Here is a 7,495-nt window from a genome sequence, read left to right on the forward strand (position 1 = left end):
TTAAGCTGACTTGCATGGTTATGAAAATTACTGTATAATATAAAACGAATAATATAAATATTCTTAAATCATAGAAAATTTAGTAGGTTTTGTATTTACAAATATAAGGTAATAGAATAATAAAACATACTAGGTACCACTTCGCAACATTTCTTTCATATTAGTAGAAGTATGTGGAAGAGATATCTAGGCTTCTTATAAATCTTGAGGAGTTAATTATAAGATTCCATATAAAGCTGGAAAACATAGGGGTCTAGGCGATTTTGAAAGACTACCATAGCAGCGAATGATTAGACCTTAGAAAAATATTTTACTACAAAACAAGGTTTTTGTTTTGATTTTGTATTTGCAAAATAGGTTTTACGTAAAATTTTCAAAATACTTCGTTTTTAATGTATTTTATACTAAATTTAATACAGATTTTCCGCCATTAGTTATACCACTTTTTAGTTGTATTACATATATTATATTTTTTCTTTTTTTTTGTAACAAAAATGGCATTACCTGAAACAAAACATAAATACGCGTGGATAATGAGACAAGTGTCTCATAGTCCTACGGTGACACAATTTACGTTTCAGATCCCAGCATCCATTACCTGTATCTTTATCTCCGGCGCAGGGCACTCCTCGGGTATTGGTGAGAAACAATATTTTATACCGGCCGCTAAGCGGTCGCCTAAATGTATGCAGCGCATGTGAGCATCGATCTGATGTAAACGGTGTTATGTTGTAGAGACTTGTCTGACGATTTTCTTTTTCACATTTATTATTTAATTAATAAGAACGGTTAAGCGAGTTTACTAAGTAATGAATAAATAATAAATTAAACTAATAAAAATGAACACTATTAAACTAACGTAGAATAAGGTTTAAAAATAAAAATTAATTATAGACTAATCTGCAACTTAAACTCAATTTGCTTTATCCTATTGGAGCGCGTATTTTACTATGGAGGGATAGGAGAATCAGAATCTCTAAGCTAAACCCGATAGGCCTACTATAAATGTATAATTATTTAAAAAAAAATGGTCGATAAGTACAAATTGAATCTAGAATTTACAATGCAAAAATACTTGCATCTCACATAGATAGATCAGTAGTAATAAATATACTTAATCTAGTATTTAAAAATTACATATACTTTTCAAATTATGAGCTATTAATTTTCTCGATATTTTTTTATAAATTTAAATGCTAATAAGATAAGATGCTTAACAATGAACTCCAAATAAGATTAAGTCTAACCTGAAATCAGCAACAGACGCGTTGCTTCCATTAGGAGGAAATCATTACACCCCATATAACTGGAACGTAAAGACTTTACCACACGTTTAAAATTTAAAAAAAAAACAATAGTGCAGATATATGATAACATCATAACATGTGGCGATAATACAGCCGCTGTCCATTCCCGAAATATTACAACACCTTTAAAAGTAACTAGATATAAAATTCTTAAGCCAAATGTACCTATATCTTAAGATAAATATCAAAAAACTATATCGTCTGTACCACCCATCTTTCTGGGCATCACATTAAATATTGACAAAATAAAATGTAGAATACGGACGCGTTATGGCGACTTCGGCTAACCGCCAAGGAGCCATTCCATTTTCGAATGTTTCCCAATAAATATCTTATCGGGTTACAATGAGGGATAAACAGGGAACGCTTGGGACCGCTGCGCCACTCTCCAAATATTAAGTATGCTTCGACCGCGACGATGTTTGTCTATAAATATTTTTATGATTTTAAATTTTTATGATTTTTGCATAGATTAGTAAAGATCGCTCACTCTTAACAAGAATATGTACCCATTTTTGAGAATTGAAATAGTTGCGTAAAAAAGTTTTGCCACGTCTCCGTGCTGAAATGTCCCAAAAATATTTGTAATAATTTTTTATTTATTATGTAAATTACGCAGTATTAGTTATTTATTCGTAAATTTTCTGTAAAAATGTTTTAATTTGTCAAGAATTCACAAAAATAACTTACTAATAAGCCGTTTGTGGCTTCATTCAAATTCAAGGCGGCGAAGTATCTTTACTAATCTATGGATTTTTGTAAAGTGTCTATTAAGATAGACGTGACTCTCGATTCTTATTAAAGTTAATTTATTTAATTATCTTTGGAAAGAATCACATTAAAAAAAATGCAATGGTTTGTGATTCGGTAGGTACAGATTAAAATATAACATCATTTTTTTTAAATATTTTTACATAAATATTTTTTTTATAATTGTAATGTACAAACAACATTTTAAACTTATATTATGTTTAATACCTTTATCGATGTCCGAAGTTTTAAATAAAATATTGGGTTACTTTTTTGTTGGTTGTAACTCTTGTAACTTATGTTGTCTGTTACTATTTTGACATCTATCAAATTATGAAGACGTAGGTGTCCGATTAGAATTTTGCTTATGCCGTTCTTTTAGGTTTCACCCATCTTTCTGTCCTATACTAGAAGTGCTGGTACTTTTAAATTGAAATAATATATTGAAAATTTCACATAGGTAATATAGATAAATCGGATATTATGCGCCTTTTGCAAGACATCCTAATAATAATAATGAAACACTGAAAGGTTAATAATAAGCGGCGCTTGAAGATAAGGCTTTTTAAACTTGGTGTGTGAATCTTCGATGAAGCAACTTGCTTCATTTTCATCTCTTTGATTAAAACAATAATTAATAATAAAACCGGCCAAGTGTAGCTCAATATTACACTAAAAATTATGCTATTATAGATAATAAAACATTGAAAAACAATGAAACAGAGGCAAAGGGAAAATAATTGTTTTTAAAGTTTTATTAAAAAGAAATTAAGAAAAATAACATTACAATTATAACAATAATTATTCCCAAAAGAAAAGTGATAAAAAGCAAAAAGACAGGTTCCACCGAGATTTGAACTCGGATCGCTGGATTCAGAGTCCAGAGTGCTAACCATTACACCATGGAACCGTTCGCGTTGGAGTGTCAAAAATATCGTATCTATTTGTAGGGAAGCTCTTGGCAAACGTTTAATGTCGTGTTTAATTTTATATTTTTTGGCACATTAATACATTCTTTTTTTTTTTATTCGCTTATTAAAAACAATATGTAAGTAGCTAATGTATTAATTTAAGAAAGAACAATTCAAATGAGACTTATCTCTTTCATAAAAATAATTTATTGTTTAGATACCTAATAAATATGATGACGACATTATGAATTTATATGTAAAATAAAAAAAAAAAACATTAATATATTTGTGCCCGAAAAATTAAAAGAAGCCGTTGTAAACGTTAATTAGATAGCACTTGGGTAGGTAGGTAAATTACACAAGTAAAAATATGATGAATATTTAAAATTTCACCTGCATCAAATAAATAGGATCATCATACTGTAGCTAGAGCAGCTATTGGTCTGATACAGAAATTGCATTAAAATCAAAAAGTCACGCGACATCCACCAGTGATTTTGAATTGCAGCCTATTGAATTAACCCATTTTCGACCCCAAACTAGTAATAATGTTATTTAAAAAACACCCAATTTACGTCACTCAACCGTCAAACCCCGCCTAAATTAACCCCAAACAGGTGAAAACCCCGATAACCTAGTAAGGCAAGGCGGTCTCCAGGGCATACTAAACTTTAATGAAAAAGCATCAAATTTCCTAATTGACGAGAGCGTGCCACCGTGCCTTGCCTTCGGGGAGTCACAATTTATTAATCAGAAATAATAATTCACAGGTAATGGGGATGTGCGGTGGACAGATAAGCATCGCACTCGCAATCGGAAGGGTTAAGCTCAGTGCCACTGACACTGATCAAACGTGACTTAATGCGTTGTCAAGGTAAACAAACGTCAAGTCATGATTAATAATATTGTTTACGATAACGTTTAAAGTAGTATAGTAATGTCAAAAGGTCTGGATACGATTTACAATAATAACTCATATCCACGCATATTAATTATCTATCCGTATATCTACTCATATTTATCGACACGCGAAAAGCAACGATAATATAATGAACGGCTAGATATACATATTACATACACGAGATGCAGGGGTCAATCTACAGGCCGGTACAAACCTAATTATGATTTATTTATTACTGGTTTTGAGCGTGACCTTGTTGCAATTCAGTCTGTGCTAATAAAAATGATTGTGTAAAACATCTGTTATGAATTCAATACTTTTTATTACACCTGTAAATCAATGTATATAAAGATATAGAAGTCTGTGTATTTTGACGCACCGGAACTATTCCCTAACCTATATAGGTAATGAACCTATATAGGTTCATGTCACTTTTCAGTACCAAATGTTGATTTATCTATCTATTCGTCTCGGATATGATTTGTCAAACCATAAGTTAAGCTCTGTTTAAGTTGTGCCAGCGGGCCATTTGGATTTAAAACACGCTACAGGTCCCAGAGCGCATCAACTACTGCCTGCGAAAGAGTTGGAGGTTTTTTAATTAAACTAATCAGTTAATTCGTATAGGTGCGCCGTTACGCCTCTGTCTAGGTAGTAATTAATGAGCTTTTCAGTTAAAACCTTTGAGTATTGAATAGACTATTACTACTTGTTATTGTTCAGAGTTGCTGTTGATTTTCTAGCGTATATTTGGATTTTCAAATACCTGCGTGATATAGAATATAGATCTAGCCAGATATATATTGTAGGTGGCAGAACCCCTTGTGGTTTGACTCTGATTACAGCAGTGTTGGGAGTTGAGAGTATGGGAAACATACTTTTTAGAGGCATTCCAACTTAGTCATTGATTGATTGACTTGGATTGATTACATATCAACACAGAACAGCAGAAGCTAACTAACTACTAAAAAGACAGCGGATTGATCGACCGATAGAGTAAAATTTTCTTTTTTAGAATTCGAAGTCATTAGATTTTTATTAGCTATATATTTATATAAAAACAGATTTAATAGCAAAATATAGAAAAAAAAACAATAAAGAATATATTATTATATGGAAATAGCATTTTACAAATTATAAAATTTATAATTTTTTATTAGGTAAGATTGTAAATTAATAAAAATTAAGCGGCCTCTCGGAACAATTAATAAAAAAAAACTTGAAAAATCCTACTTAATTAAATAAAATATAGAAAAAACACAATAGCATTAAAATAATAATCATTTAAAGTAAAATAAAATATAACAAAAAAAATCCCGACCTGCTGTTAGATCAAGGTTCCACCGAGATTTGAACTCGGATCGCTGGATTCAAAGTCCAGAGTGCTAACCATTACACCATGGAACCGATATCGCTTCTTGTGAAATTTCTGTACTAAAACTACAGTATATTTAACATCTTATAATTTTATTGAGTTCTATACTATAACATAGTATATTTGTAAAATAATATTGCTTTTCGTAAAATTTAAATCACACAAGCTCTATATTATATTAATTCGCATTATCTGACATTTCACAAACAAGACCACCGCATTTTAAAAACTTTTTTAAGGAAATACCTAATGACCAAAAATTATATTATTTTATAATTATGTAGATACAAGTATTAAGATGTTTATGAGTAAATTAATTATTATACTGCTTAAAATATTATGATACCGATTTTAAAGAAAAAAAAATGATATTCTGGATAGTTAATGTAACTTGACTAATAATGTTCAAATAATAAAGATACATCATCATCATCAACCTATTACTGTCCCACTGCTGGGCACGGGTCTCCTCTCTCTGAATGAGAAGGAATAGGCCATAGGCCACGCCGACCAACTGCGATTTGGTGGGCTTCACATACTTTTAAAAACTTTTTTTTTAAGATTCTCAGGTATGCAGGTTTCCTCGCGATGTTTTCCTTCACTGTTTAAGCAAGTGATATTTATGTAATGATTGAAACTACTTCGCAACAATCCCCTAAATATATATATATAAGCCCGGGCTGTATATATATATATATATATATATATATATATATATATATATATATATATATATATATACCATGCAGTATGTAAAAATATAAAATATATACCATCATACATATTTGTAGCTTGTAGTTTTAATTTAATTAATAGCATGAATTCCGCAAAGTAACGCCTGATACAATTAACTAAGTGATAATTAACTTTTGATACGCTCATAACTTTCAAAAATCAGAGGTGCCCGGGATTAGAACCTCGGACCCCTGGATCAAGAGGCCGAGTTTCTTAACCTCTGGGTTATCATTGCTTTTTGACCGCTAGAGCCGTTAACGGGAATAAACTCCTAAATATCTTTCCTACGTAATAATCACTTCATCAAATAAATACAGATCGATTATGTATGCGTAATGTTTTTAGATAAGTGGGCATTTATTTTATCAGCTTCTTAATTATGTCATACTTATTACTAATATTATTACTTTAGAAGTAAACAACGTAACATAACATTATCTGACATGATAATCATGGTATATATAAGTCATTTAATAGGTATATTACCTTTGACATTGAATCTAAAATTATGTTAGGTACTTTTTATAATCTAACGATAATTACATGTTTACGTATTAAGTAACAGCTAACGATAATGTACACCACTTGATATTAATTAATACTCATGATAATATAATAATCGACTTTGCGTCATATTCATAATATATCTTATATATATAAAATTCTCGTGTCACAATGTTAGTTAACGTACTCCTCCGAAACGGCGTTACCGATTTTCACCAAATTTTATATGCTACCTAGCTAGCCGACCTCAGATAGGAATCCTATCTGGGATCGATTACAGATGTCCATGGGCGGCAGTAGCCACTTACCAGCGGACTGCATGGTAGTCTGCTTTTCCTGTATTATAAAAAAAAGAATTCCTACTTGAGGTTGACCACAATCGCTTTATTACCCCTAGGGACTATGTTGGAACCCTTTCCAATATAAGTCTTAAGTACCTAATGTTTATACACAAAGCCTACTAGGATTTCTTAAATAAAACTATTGTAGAAAACATTTGTATTTGTTAGAAACTCCGGCAAAGAATTTTGCTTATCAGACATAAATTTACTTTTTAAGAGAAAACTGCAGTCAATGTACATTTGTGAACAATTATATTACCAGATTAGTTTATTAACAGTTTTCAGGGGATAAAAATAAGGGTAATAAAATATAAGTATATATAATATAAGTATACAATATTTCTGCAATTTTATATATACGTTTTAATAAATATTTGCTCATTTTATTTCTTTGCCTGTGTGTATGATTACGTATTATTGTGTGAGATTCTATAATGAACGTCGCTTACTCACTGTTTTGTTAACTTTTATCTTTTTCTTTTATCTGTTACGATGATCGACAGGTGGATAACACTATCTGACTTCCGCTGTGTTCAGTTTAGCGCCAGAAGATAGGTCGAAATTGTTTTCAGTGGTGAAATATATTTTTATTATGTCATATGATGTAAGTCTATTTATAAGTAGTAATGGACCAACCGACACCTGATTGTAATGAGTTACTGTCGTTCCGT

At 30.8% G+C, this 7,495-nt stretch overlaps 2 non-coding genes across 2 annotated transcripts; both read right to left on the reverse strand.

The window, feature by feature from the left end:
* Positions 1 to 2,895: 2,895 nt before the first annotated feature.
* TRNAQ-CUG (transfer RNA glutamine (anticodon CUG)) lies at positions 2,896 to 2,967 on the reverse strand. Its single transcript has one exon. It is a non-coding gene; the product is annotated as a tRNA-Gln (tRNA).
* A 2,237-nt stretch (positions 2,968 to 5,204) lies between these two features.
* TRNAQ-UUG (transfer RNA glutamine (anticodon UUG)) lies at positions 5,205 to 5,276 on the reverse strand. Its single transcript has one exon. It is a non-coding gene; the product is annotated as a tRNA-Gln (tRNA).
* Between the last annotated feature and the right edge of the window lie 2,219 nt (positions 5,277 to 7,495).

Source organism: Epargyreus clarus, unplaced genomic scaffold (genome assembly GCF_041222505.1).
Source record: "Epargyreus clarus isolate Ecla_fem2 unplaced genomic scaffold, WU_Ecla_fem_2.2 ptg000015l, whole genome shotgun sequence".
Taxonomy (NCBI): Eukaryota; Metazoa; Arthropoda; class Insecta; order Lepidoptera; family Hesperiidae; genus Epargyreus; species Epargyreus clarus.